The sequence below is a fragment of the Vombatus ursinus genome, unplaced genomic scaffold, assembly GCF_900497805.2.
Source record: "Vombatus ursinus unplaced genomic scaffold, bare-nosed wombat genome assembly UNPS02014893.1, whole genome shotgun sequence".
In the NCBI taxonomy this organism is placed as follows: domain Eukaryota; kingdom Metazoa; phylum Chordata; class Mammalia; order Diprotodontia; family Vombatidae; genus Vombatus; species Vombatus ursinus.
Genome location: NW_020954671.1, coordinates 4,982,862 through 4,997,010, shown reverse-complemented (window position 1 = coordinate 4,997,010; position 14,149 = coordinate 4,982,862). Strand labels below are relative to the sequence as shown.

At 38.0% G+C, this 14,149-nt stretch overlaps 1 protein-coding gene across 1 annotated transcript in view; it reads right to left on the bottom strand.

The window, feature by feature from the left end:
• The window catches only part of PPM1A (protein phosphatase, Mg2+/Mn2+ dependent 1A), a 55,710-nt gene extending 41,934 nt beyond the window's left edge, over positions 1-13,776 (bottom strand). The window contains exon 1 of the mRNA XM_027842846.1: positions 13,757-13,776. The gene's annotated coding sequence lies outside the window, so the exon portion shown is untranslated. The remainder of the gene's footprint in view (positions 1-13,756) is intronic.
• Between the last annotated feature and the right edge of the window lie 373 nt (positions 13,777-14,149).

Here is a 14,149-nt window from a genome sequence, read left to right as displayed (position 1 = left end):
GAAAGGTAAATAATATTAATAATAACAGGGAGATGAGAAAAAGTCACTGGATTTAGCAACTGAATGGCTGGTTACCTTGGAAAGAACAGTCTGGGGGAAAAAAAAAAAGAGATCAGAAGCCAGATCAGAAAGGGTTGAAAATTGCATAGGAAAGGAAGAGGAGATAGAATTGACTTAATTAGCACCATTGAGACTTGACAAGATGAGGTCCATAACTGGAATATGGGCTCTAGAAGGATACTTATTTTAAAAAGAACAAGGTAGTTAAAAGGTAGACAGGCACAGTAGTACTGCGTAAGAAAATCTGCTTATGTGAAAAAAATCCAGGAACTACCAGGGAGGAGGGGATGGGCAGAGCATGGTGGAGGGAACTTGGTTGATCAACAAGTAGTAAAAAGAGAAGCAATATTGTCAGAGTATACAACAGCTGGAAAAAAAAAGAGGAAAAAGATGGAGTTCAATAAATATCGGCAGAGACATAAGGTAGCAATGGAGCACTTCAAATATCTGCTAGTGTTCTTTCTGCCCAAAATGGAATTCTTTTTTATATATGTTTTCTAAAAGCTCTGTTTTCATATCATTCATTTCTGAATACTTACCCTGAAGTTAAATCTCTTATAAGAAAGAAACAAAAGTAAACAAACACAACCCTACAGGGTTGGTACATTTCATTACCTATTCTCCAGGAATAATATTTTTTATAATATTCAGAATTTGGCTTCCTTTTAGTGTTCTTCCCATTTCAATTACTGTTGGCATTGTATATACTGTTCTTTTAGTTTGGCTCAGTTCATGTAAATCTTTCCATGCTTCTCTGAACTCTCATATTTGTCTTTCCTTATACAATCACGTTCCATTACATTCATATACCACAATTTGCTTACTAATTCTCCAATCAACGGATATCTTTTCTTCCTGTTTTTTGCTACCACAAAAAAAAAAGGCTAAAACATTCAGGAATATATTAAACTTTTCTGTTTGACCTACTTGGGGTATATACCTAGAAATGGGATACAAAGGTCAAACAATATAAACAATTTAGTCACTTTGCTAAAATATTTCTAAATTATATGTCAGATTAGGTGGGTCAATTGACAGTTCCACTAGTAATGTATTAAAGTGCCTGTTTTACCACAGCCCTTTCAACATCAACTGTTTCTGGCATTACTGTCATCTTTGAAAGTTTGCTTGTTGTTTTAAATTTCATATATATAGATATAGATATAGATATAGATATAGATAGATATAGATATCTTTTTGGTGAGGCAATTAGGGTTTAGTTCTAATTGTTACTACCTATGTGTCCCTAGGTAAGTCTTTTAATGTCTTTGAGCATCAGTTTCCTCATCTCTACAATGAGGGAGAGAAGCAGTATGGTAGAGTGTAATGAGAGTCAGCCTGAGTCAGAAGAACAAGATCTGAAGTCCTGCTTCAGATAAGTAACCTGCTATGTAACTCGGGCCAAAAAATAAAAAATCTCCTGTATTAGGAAAGAGAGCCCCCTCAGCAGGAAGTTCCTTATGCCAAATGGAATCACAGGTCTGCATCAAAAGAAGCAGCTAAGATTGATCTTTGTGGTGTTGTGCTGAAGATCTCAACTTCACAGATGGCAAAGCTTCACTAAAAAAAAAAAAAAATGGGGGGAGCATTTGCTCAGAGCTCCCTTTTCTCCCCTTCCTTTCCATTCTACCTCACCCAAATAACTTGCCCACTTTTTTCTCCTTCATTTCTGTTTTGGATGAAGAGGTAGCACTTCGTGCCAAGGCCATCCCATCTACAAGCTCCCTTCATCCCTGCACCTCCTGTATTCTCTGGGAGAGTGCCTCCACTTTCACCCCACTCTCTCAAAATCTTCAATCTTTCTCTGTGTAATGGATTCTTTCTCGATGCCTACAAATATCCCATGTCTCTTCCATCAACAATCAATCACCATTAGCTATTGCCCTTGATATCTCCCCTTCTTACAGAAATTCCATGAGAAAGCCTAGACTATGAGCCTCCATTTCCTCTCCTCTTACTTTCTTATTAACCTATCAGCAATCTGTCTTCCAAGCTCATTAGTCAACTGAAATTGCCCTCTCCAAAGTTACCAATAATTCCTTAATTGACAAATTTAATGGCCTTTTTCTCAAATCTCATCATTTTTAATCTCTGCAGCCTTTGACATTTGATTACTTTCTCCTCCTGGATTCTCTTTCCTCTCTAGGTTTTCACAACACTGTTCTCTTCTGATTCTGCTCCTGTCTATCTGACAGCTCCTTCTCAGTCTTACTTGCCAGATTCTTCATCCATATCACACCCACTAACTTTAAGCACCACACAAAAGTTTTGTCCTGGACGCTTTTTTTCTTTTCTACATACTATGTCTATTGGTGACCATCTGTAATGGGTTCAATTATCATCTCTATGCAAATAATTCTTAGTTCTAAATATCCAGCGCAGTCTCTCTCCTGTGCTGCAATCCTACATCATCAACTGCCTTTTGGCATCTAGACTGGATCTCCTGTAAGCATCTCAGGAATATGTACAAAAGAGAACTCATTACCACCCCCCCCCCATTCTCCCTTCTTTCCAACTTCCCTATTACTACAGGGAGCACCACCAACTTTTCTGTCACCCAGGATTATAACCTTGGTGTCATGTTCACTTCCTTACTTTCACTCACCTTACATAACCAACATTGTTAAATCTTGTAATTTCTGCTTTCACAGCCTCTCCCAAACACCAACCTCTTCTATCCACTCAAAAAGCTACCCACTCTAATTCAGGCTTTTATCACCTCTTTCCTGGACTATTATATAACCTTTTACTCAGTCTTTCTGCTTCAGACATCTCTCCTACTCCAATTCATCTTCCACTCAACTGACAAAGTGATTTTCCTAGGACATAGGTCTAACCATCTCATTCCCTTACTCAATAAACTCTAATGCAGGCCCACACAATCTGCAGCCCACCAAAGGATTTCGGGCTATATTTGGAAAAATATAGAGGAAAACATACTGACCTCTTCCTACCTTTCCAATCTTCTTCCACTAAATATACAGCTCCACAAACTCTAAGATCCAGCCACATTATCTTACTGTACTTGACATTCTATCTCCTGACTACAGGCTTTTGCACTGACTGTCCCCATGCCTGGAATGCTCTCTCTCACCTCCACCTCTCAGTTTCCTTGGATTCTTTCAAGATTCAGGTCAAAGGTCACCTTCTAGGAAAGGTCTTTTCTAGTCCCCCCAGCTGCTAGTGTTTTCATCTCTGAGATTACCTTCTACTTACTCTCTATAGATCTTATATGTACCTATGTATTTTCATGTTTGTCTCTCTCATTAGAATGACAGTTCCTTGAGAGCATGAACCATATTTGCCTTTCTTTATACCCTCAGTGCTTAAGCAGTGTTTGGCACATAGATGCTGAGGATTCATGGAGGATATGAAGAGTCAGCATTCACCCATATACTAAATCTATCACATTCAAAGCAGACAGTTTTCATAAGTTGTCAATGAGTCAAGAGCTGACCTATTCCTACCAAGTGAGAAAAGCTAGATAAAATGTCTAACATGCTTGCTCTGCAAGAGAATCAAAATCTCAAACACAGATCCCCTAGAACCATCTTCCAATTCACATCCTTTTCTTCTACCAGGACTCAAGAATGTTTTCCTGCATTAAAATTAATCAACTATTTTCTAAAGTACCATAAGCCCATTCCCATCATTCTCTTTCAATACACTCTAATAATTACACCAATTTCTCCATACTTATAATGATGACTATTGTGGCTTTCTTGTTTCTTCCATAAATTTTAAAGAAAGTACAACAGAAATGTGAGTTACTAGAACACTATAAGCCTACTAGGTACAAGACATTTTTCTAGATGCTGAGAGACTATTTTTTCCCAATTTGAAAATGTGATGTGAATTTCAAGAATGAAAGTTTAAGCTATCTGTCCAAAGTTATTAACTAGAATTTCCCTATAAATTTTGACACTGTTTACCTCTTGGACCCTCTCTCCTCCCTTGGGTTAGTGACAGTGCTCTTGATTCTCCTGCCTGGCTGATCATTCCTCCTCAGCTTTTGTTTGTTTTATTTTGTTTTTGCCCGATCATTATTTTTCTCCCAACAAGTGGGTGGGTGTCCCAAAAGGCTATATCCTGAGTTCCATTTTCTCTCTACATTCTTGATGGTCATTACATCAATTACTATCTTATTCAATTATCTCTATTCTGATGATTACCAGGTCTTTATATCCAGCCTTCAATTTCTCTCATGAACTAAAGTCCCATACATTACTAATTGCCTGCTAGACAGTTGAGAATGTCCCAGAGGCATCTCAAATTCAGCAGGTCCAAAATAGAGCTCATCATATTTTCTCCCAAGCCCATCCCTTCCCCAAATTTCCTTATTTTTGTTGAGTACACTCAAGTTCACAACCTCAAACCCCCATATCTAGTCAGCTGTCAAGTCTTATTGCTCCTACCTTCAAAACATGTGTTATCTTCTTTCCTTTCTAACAGTCCCTACCCTACTTCAAGCCAGCATCATCTCTCACTCTCACTCCTTCAATTGCCTCCTAATTGGCCTCCCTGTCTCCAGTACCTCCTTTATCCGATCTATCCCTCTCTTCTCTCCACTCCTCCCCGACCCTGGCAGCTACCAAATTGATTACTAAAACATAGTCTGACCATGCCATCCCTACTCAAAAATGTCCAATTGCTCCCTATTTCCCTAAAATACAAACTCCTCACCCTGACATTTAAAATGCTCTATACTATATGGCTTCTACTTACCTTTCTTAATATTATTCTCCCCTTCACTATTCCAATACAATTGTACTAACTGGTTAGTCATCCCCTAAACATAACATTCTATGGTCGGCCTCCATGCATTTGTACATGTTATTGCTTGCCATGTGTGAAATGCACTCAGTTCTTTCTCACTTCTACCTTCTACCAGTAGAATCCTTAGCTTCCTTCAAAGCATAGCTTAGATGTCACTTTATAAATAATACCTTTTATAATTAGTACACTCTTCCTCTCAAAATTACTTTGTACTTAATGTTAGGTCCTTAAGAGGACCTGGTTTATTTTTACTTCTATCTGCTTAATAAGTGTTTGATTTATTGACTTAAGTAGACTAAAGAAAGCAACTTAGGTAGTAAAGAAGACTGAATTACAGTCCTTGTTTTATTAAATCCATTGCAGGACCTTGGGCTAATCACTTAATCTCTCCTAGTCTCAGTTTTGTTATCTGTAAAATGAAAGAATTCAATAAAATAGTCTGTAAGGTTCTTTCCAGTCCTAATATTCTATGATTCTATGGTTACTTATAAGGCAATTAAATAAAAACAGAAGAGATTGGTCATTTGACAGAATCTATGAACACTGATAACCTTTATTTACATCACAGTAAACTTTTTTCCCTTCATCTCTTTCCAACATTGTTACTGGACAGAGTTCTTTCCATTTCCACTGCATGCTTCAAAATTTTTTCTAGAATTCCTGGTAAATACCCCAGTTATTTTCAGTAAAATTAGTGCTTGAGAATAAAAAAAAATGGTCTCTGTGTTTCTAAGAAGTGCTTAGAAACTCTCTTTACAACTCATTTCAAACATTTACTAAGCACCTACTATTTGCAACCAGGCAGCTAGGTGGCGCAGTGGATAGAGTGCTGGGCTTGGAGTCAGGAAGACTATCTCCCTGAATTCAAATCTGGCCTCAGACACTTAACGAGCTGTGTAACTCTGTTTGCCTCAGTTTGTTTGCCTCAGTTTCCTCATCTGTAAAATGAGAAGGAAATGGCAAACCACTCCAGTGTCGTTGCCAGGAAAACCCCAAATGGCGTCACAAAGAATCGGACACAATTAAAATGACTGAACAACAACAACTATTTGCAAAGTACTGTGCTGGGCACTGGTACTATAAGGATAAACCTTAATCTCAGGAAGCCAAGGATCTGGTGGAAAGACATGTACACTAACAACTAGGATACAAAACAGAATAAGATTAGTACATAGAGGAGGCCCAAGCAATGAGCTATGAGAAAGGCGAGGAGTAAGACTACATTCAGCTGAGGGAGAGAAAAGTCAAGGAAGGCCTTGTAAAGAAGATGGCACGAGTTAGGTTTTAGAGAACAGCAGTATTTCAACCAATGGAGAGTAAAATGGATAGTAATTAAGTAGCATAGCCTAGATCTCAATCCACATCCTTGGACTCCAAACCCAATGCTTTTCCCTCTGTACTACCATCTGGGCAGCTTGATGGTTCAGTGGATAAAGCACCAGCTTTAAGGTCAAAAAGATGAGTTCAAATCAAGTCATAGACACTGCCTAGTTGAGTGATCCTGGGCAAGTGATTTAATAACTATCTGTCTCAGTATCCTCAATTGTAAAATGTGGATAGGAGCATGTACCTCCCATAGTTGTTGTGAGGATCAAATCAAACTATTTGTAAAGCACATAGTAAGCATTTAATAAAATGATTGTTTCAGGGCAGCTCAGTGGGTAGAGTACTGGCCCTGGATTTAGGAAGACCTGAGTTCAAATGTGGCCTCAGACACACAACACTTACTTAGCTGTGTAACCCTGGGCAAGTCACTTAACCCCATTGCCTAGAACCAAAAAACAAAAAACAAAACAAAACAAAAATAAATGATTGTTTCCTTCCTGCCACATTGACTCCAATGACTGCAAGAATGGTGGTATTGATGACTAAAAATAAAGTTGGAGGGAAGGAGTCTACTTTGGCAAGAAGATGAAGAGTTCAATTCTGAACATGTTGAGTTTAATGACTATGTAAGATATCCATTCTATTTATAGGCATAGATATGGGTACAATATGCATAAAATACTTAGATACCTTAGGAAGATTTCCTTGATTAAAACAATCAAGCCTTAAACTATATGCATAGTTACAAACCATTCTCAAAGAGATTTAGATCTTTTAGTGTTAGAGCTGGAAGGGACCTTAGAAATCAACTAGACAAATCCGTCATACTATGATGAGGGAATGCAATTATATTATTTTTCAGAAGCAGCTTGGTATAGTGCAGGGGTGGTGAACCTGTGGCCTTGAGGCCACATGTGACCCTCTAGGTCCTCAAGTGCAGCTCTTTGACAGAATCCAAACTTGAGGACCTAAGAGGGCCATGTGTGGCCTCAAGGCTGCAATTTCCCTACTCCTGGACTATGGTGGATAGAGTGCTGGACTAGGAGTCAGGAAGACCAGGGTTAAAATCCCACCTCAGACAGTTATCAGCTGTGTGGTCCTAGGCAAGTCACTTAACTTCCCTCAGCCTTAGAGAGGTGTATATGATAGCCTCTACTATCTTTTATACCTCTAACGCAGGATCTCTCCCATAACAATGGATGACTACTGTATTTTGGGAGGAGACACACAACCCACCATTTTTTTGTAACTTTAGGGTCATCTGTGACTTTTTGCACATCTCACATTCAGTCAAATGGATCTGAATGCCATACTTTTACTTGTTGTACTCTCTCATTCTCAAAGTACACTAACAACTGGGATACAAGGAAGAATGAAATAAGTTCATGGAGGTGGTCCAAGTAATGAACTATGAGAAACAGGATGAAGAAGAGACTCTTTCAGCTGAAAGAGTCAAGGAAGACTTCTTGAAGAAGGTGGCACATGAGTTAGGTTTTGAAGGAAGGCAATACTTCAACCAATGGAGAGCATCTCCTGGTTTCTACTGGAAATGATACCATTCTACTAAAGGTTTTTGTTACCACCCACTTACATTACTGGAATAGGCAAATGGGTCCTGTCACCTCCACTGTATTCTCTACAGCAATCCATTTACTGTTAAACCCCTGCCAATTCAATGCTCCTTTTACACAAATCTGGTCAAATCACTCTGTTCAAAACCTTCCAATGACTCATTATTGCTTAGAGAAACGTTCAGACTTTAGTGTAGAATTCAAGAACTTCTACAAGCTGCTATCACCCTACCTGTTCAGACTTCTCTCATACTACATAGGCAACACTAGCAAAACTGGAGCACTCACTATACACTCCCTGCATTTTCCTCATTCTGTACCTTTGATCACACTATTTTCTATGCTTGTAATGCTCTCTATCTGGAGAATTCTAGTGTATCATGATTGGTGGTGCAAGGGATAGAGTTCTGGGCCTGGAATTAGGAAGACCTGTGTTCAAATCTGGCCTCAAGAGACTTCCTAGCTGTGTGACTCTGGGCAAGTCACTTAACCTGTTTGTCCAAGTTTCCTCTATTTTAAAATGGGGATAAATAACACCTAGCTCCTAGGGTTGACAATGAGAGACAATATTTGTAAAGTGTTTAGCACCATGCCTGGCACATAAATGCTAGCTATTGTTGCTATTATTGTTATCTTTAAAAGCCCAACTCAAATGCCACCTCCTCCATGAAAGTTTCCCTAATCCAAGTCAGTAATGACCTTTTCCCAATGGGATCTCACACTCACATACTACTGTTGATAGATATCTGTGCATTTGTCACATCCCCATATTAGACTATAAGTTGTATGTAGCTTCTATTTAACCTTTGTACCTTGCCAAGGGCCTGACACAAGGCTTTTCATACAGTGGGTAGTAAATATTTCTCTTTCAAGACATCTAAGGGTGAAGCTTAAAACTTTATGATATACTTTAAAGTACTTAATAAAGTATCAAATACTATACTTTCTTTCTCATAAATCCTCAGTCCTAATCTAACCTTTTTAAAAGTTACATAGAAACTAGGAGATAAAACCATTTGACCATGACATCAAATGTTTCTTTTCATCTCATACTTTTTATACTTATAAAAATTTTATTTTAAGTATAAGATCATGATTTAGAGCTGGACAGTCACTTAGAGGTTATATAGATTGGTCCCATGCTTTAACAAAAGAAAAACTAAAACCCAGCAAGGTTGTATTGAGTTTTGAAAAAAAAAATTTTTTTTTCCAAAATATTCTTAAGTAAAGCTTTTTTCCAATTAACTAATCTTGTTTATCTCTAACAGTCAGTTAAAACAAATTCCATGCTCTTTGTCTGAATCAGAGAATCAGAACTAGATGGGACCTTTGGGGTCCTGAGCCCAACCAACCTCCCAAAGTAAAAATTTCTAAAACTTCCCTGACAGATGGTTGAAAGCATTTAATTCAGTCCATTCTTTATTTTCTAAAATGCCAGAGATTTCTTGGGTTAAACAAAGCTGAAAGGTCCAAACTATTCTTAGATTAAGAAGTGGAGTAATATTTATTTTCTAATGGTGTTGGATGGAATGTAGCCCTAACACTTTTTAAGAGGCAGCAAGCATCACAGAATAATACTAAAGAAGACCATCCCTTAAAGGGGAAAAAAAAAGTTATCTTCTTTGAATCTCTGGTTGTCCTTAAATTTGTGCAGCCCCTTGCCTGCAGCTTAGTATAGAAGAAAGTGTAACGGACTTGGGTGCCAAAAAGACCTAAATATGAAAACTGGTTCATTTATCATGTGACCAGTCAGCCATTTTTCAGTCGTGTCTGACTCCTGGCAACCCCATTTGGGGTTTTCTTGACAAAGATAATGGAGTAGTTTGCCCTCTCCTTCTCCAGCTCATTTTACAGATGAGGAAACTGAGGCAAAAAGAGTTAAGTGACTTGCCCAGGATCACATAGCTAGTAAATGTCTAAGGCCAAATTTGAACTAAAGAAGATAGGTTTTCTGAACTCCAGGCCTGGCGCTTTATCCACTGTACCACCTAGCTGTCATCTTCTTAGGCTTAATTTATTCATTTTTAAAATGAAGTATTTAAAATACCTATTTCAGAAAGCTGTTAGGAAAATGTGTTATACATAATTACAACATTAAGCTTTGAATTTTTATGATATAGATTCAGATCACTTAATTCAGGCTACAAATAAGAGGATTATAGAAATATTACTATAAGGCAGTCAATGCATTGCCTACATACAATATTAGCACTTGTAGAAAACTTAGATATATTTGTCTATTGCTCATTCACTGTTTTTAAATCCACTTCTGAGAAAAAAATACAATATATATTGATACATTCCTCCTTTTTATTAGAATTTTAAAGTCTCATGCATTTTAGAGAAGGTACAAACAGGATCACACTTCTCATTCATTCTCCCTAGATTCTCCTACTTGTTTCAGCAACAGGGAAACTGAGTAAGGGATGATCTACTACATAACTAGGAAATGCAAAGGTCAAATTCTCTAGAAGTGTATTATGGAAAAGTCAAGAGTATTACTAAAGTATACAACTTAGCTATTTGATATAGATGGGGTAGGAAAGGTATGAGTGAAATTAACCTGGTATTTAGTATTATTATTAATAAATACAATTGACTAAAAGAACAAAAGCCTAGCTTTGTTACAGGTGTATCACTTGGGTTTTAAAACATTTCCTCTTAAAAATGGTTTCAGATGAAAAAAAGAATGAATTTTTCCATTATGCTATTTATGAGGATGTAAGGCCACTTAATTGTTACCTAGTTGCTTTAATACACTTCTCCCCTCACCCAAGGATTACGTATGGCATACTTTGTTTCACCTTATTGCTCAACTCTTACACAACTCTGGTGGAACTGATGCTAGTCAATCAATGAGCAAGTATTTGTAAATCTACAGAGAACACAAAAAAACAGAAGAGTACATACCCTCAAGAAGTTTGCATTCTGGAAGGTTGGGGGAGAGGAAAGCAAGTACACAGATAAGTAAAGTCCTCAATTAGTGCCTACTTATGTGAAAGTCAGTCTCTCTATTGATTTTATGTGCTCTGAGGGTAAGGATTGTTTCATTTACATCTCAAGGGGTTAACATAGTGCCTAGCACATAGAAAGAGCTTAAGAAATGGTTTTTGACCGATGCAAATAAAAAATACATACAAAGTAAATGCCAGAGAATTTGGAGTGGAGGCAGTGAAACCAGCTGGGGTGGGAAGAAGGGTGGGATGGATCAAGAAGGTCCTGATAGAGAAGATGATGCCCAAACTGAGTGCTGGTCTTCAAAGAAACTAGGGTTAGCTATTCTAAAAGGCAGAGGGAAGGGCATGCATCTCAGGCATGGAGATACACACTGTGCAAAGGCACAGATGAAAAAAAGAGGTGTTGGATGAGAAACCCTGGACTGCAGAATGCGTAAAAGGAATAATAATAAAATTCTACTATTAATGGGCAGCTAGGTGGATAGAATGCCAGGTCTGGAGTCTAGCCTCATCTTCCTGAGTCCAAATCTGGCCTCAGACACTTATAACCAGTGTGACCCTAGACAAGTCATTTAACCCCTGTTTGTCTCAGTTTTCTCAAATGTAAAATGAGCTAGAGAATGAAATGGGGCCAAGAAGAGTAGGACACAACTGAACAACTAACTCTTAACAACAACATCATTTGTATGGCGCTTTAAAATTTACATACGGTTTTACAAACATCTCATTCTTATAGCAACTCTGGGAAGCAGGTTCTATTATTATCTCCATTTCACAAATGAAGAAACCAAAGCATGGAAAGAAAGTGACACACTCTGAGTCACACAGCTGGGATGAGTCTAAAAGAAGATTTGAACTCAAGTCTTTCTGATTCCAGGTCCAGCACTCACCCACCCAGACAATCAGTTAATGTGTACTAAAAAGGTAGACTGGAACCAGATTATTCATGGATCAATATCTCTGAATTTTTTTTATGATGGGGCTAGTTTAATGTTGAAAAATAAAATGCCAAATTCAGAGGGCTCAAGCTTTAAGTGAATATATTTTTGTTACTTGTTTAATATTTTAAGTAAATGATAAATTATAGGAAATTTAATAAATATGTAAATCTAGTCAAGATAAGTAAGATCCAGCTTGAATTGGCAGAAAAGTTTTTATAATGGGGTGGTATAATGCCATTCATATCAACTATCTAGTGTGAATTGCTTGTACAGGCTTGTAGTTTCAGCTAACTTTTTTCTAGTTATGTCCATCCTCCTACCAAGAGTTTTTCATAGCAATATCCTTAGACTTTCCAAAGGGGGAAAAAAAATCAGCAAAGGCTCTCTACAGAAATACTTTTTCCAGAGAACAAATCACACACCAATTTCAGAATACCAAAAAAAACACAATGTTGAAAGGATATATGTTGTATGTATAAAGGATAAGCACTTCAAATAACACTCAATAGAGAGCATAATCCTGAAATATGTTATATAAAATCCTTGAAAAAACCAATTACTGTAACTCAAAAGAACTCCAGTCTCCCTCAAAATATGTTTAGGCTTATCAACTTTCAACTTCTTTAGGCCTCAGACTATATACACAATGAAAATAGAGTGAAAAACATTAAATTACAGCTAATCATGATTTTAATGGTTTAGAATCCTTTGCTGAAAAGTGCTATAATTCTATGACTATTGCTGAAATGCATAAACTGAGATAATTCTTAACAAGATTTAGAAATATGCTCCATACGTATGAGCTAAACAAAAAAGGCTTGACATCAGGATTCTGTAATTAATTCCTGATCACAGTAGGGATGTATGTGGTTTTGTGTTTAAATGTATTATGCTGAAAATGTGAAACACATGATCTTATGTATCAAGTAAGAAATTGCTGGATGAGTTATACTTTTCTCAAGCACTTATTAAGAAACTATTCTCTGGATCAGTTTCCTCATCTACAGATTAAGGATGCTGGACTAGATGATTTCTCAAGGCTTCTTTCAAATTTCTGAGTTTATAAACCTCTGTTTACCTGAAGACATAGGATCACAGATTAATAGAGCTGGAATGGATGTAATGTAAGTCATGTAATCCAACTCCTTCATTTTTACACATAAGGAAAATGAAGGCCCAAGGAAATGCTGTGACTTGACCAAGATCATACTGATTCTAAGCTGCCTGTATTTGAACCCAAACCCTCCCACCTCAAATTCAGTACTTTCTCCACTGTACCAGACTACATATTACTAATATCAAATGACAATGTGTGTGTGTGTGTGTGTGTGTGTGTATACACACATATCTCACTCTGCTTTTGCAGGCACATCATTTTCAATGGTAGTAAAACTGACATTTATGTAGCACTTCGAAGGTTTACAAAATTCAAATCTTGCAAAGTTTAAGGGATATTTCTTTAAAAAAAATTCTGAAATCTCCAAGCCCACTCAAAAACCCAAAGATGTCTTACTGTTGGAAAAATATGACTTTATTCTAGCAATAACTACCATATTTTAAATCACCTCTAACATATCCCGCTCATCAGTTCGTCATGGACTTAGCAGGCAAATGGACAACTAAGCAGGCTTCTCGGGTAGAACAATTCAAATTAAACGATTTTTTAAACACCGCGTCTAACACAGGAAGAGGAAAAGAAAGAAAGAGGAAAGAGAAGTGCTCACTGGATCACATTTTCAAAATCTAAAAAATTTATGGGCTTTTATGAGTACCCAGTTTCTTTTCACAAGCAAGTGTCCTAGACAATGTCTAAAATATGCAAAGATACACCAACCGGACTTCAACTACACTGTATATCACCAAGAATTGTTTACTCCTTTCTACGACCACTGTTTAAAGGCTAAGAGAAAAATTCATACAATCAATTTTAACAGATTTGGTTCCCGTCTAGCGTACAATAACCAATCATTAAAATTTAAATACCTCACTAGACAGACTCAAATATAAAAGCTAGCCCCTAACTTACCTACTTCCCTCCCCAGCCACCTTTCCATTACCTAAATGTTCTCCACAATCTCTCCCCAAAACAAACTCCAAGGCAAATATGACTTAATCAACTAACTACCTGAAGCAAAACCATACAGACTTTCCTGCCCCCGGTGTAAGAATTGTTCCCACATTTGGATTCTGATCGTCTCAGTCAAAACCTCTCCACTTCTTTCCCCCACGAGTCAGGGCCCAGAAGGACCAAGTGCAAGGCTGATGGAGGCGGGGGGATCTGGGCTATTTCACCTTCCTATCTCCCTTTGGAGGAGAAAAAGTTCAGAAAGCCGGTGGTCCCAGCAAGCCCGGGCTTCCCGGCCAAAGCCCAGGGAGGTCCGAGGGAAGAGGCCAGTGAGGAGGGCGGGAGGGGGGAGGGGGAGAAGGGGAGGGAGGGGCCGGGGAGGGTCGCCTGCCCTTCCTCCTCCTCCGACACAAACACTCCCCGCCCCAGCCCCCGCCGCCCGCCGCCCGCCCC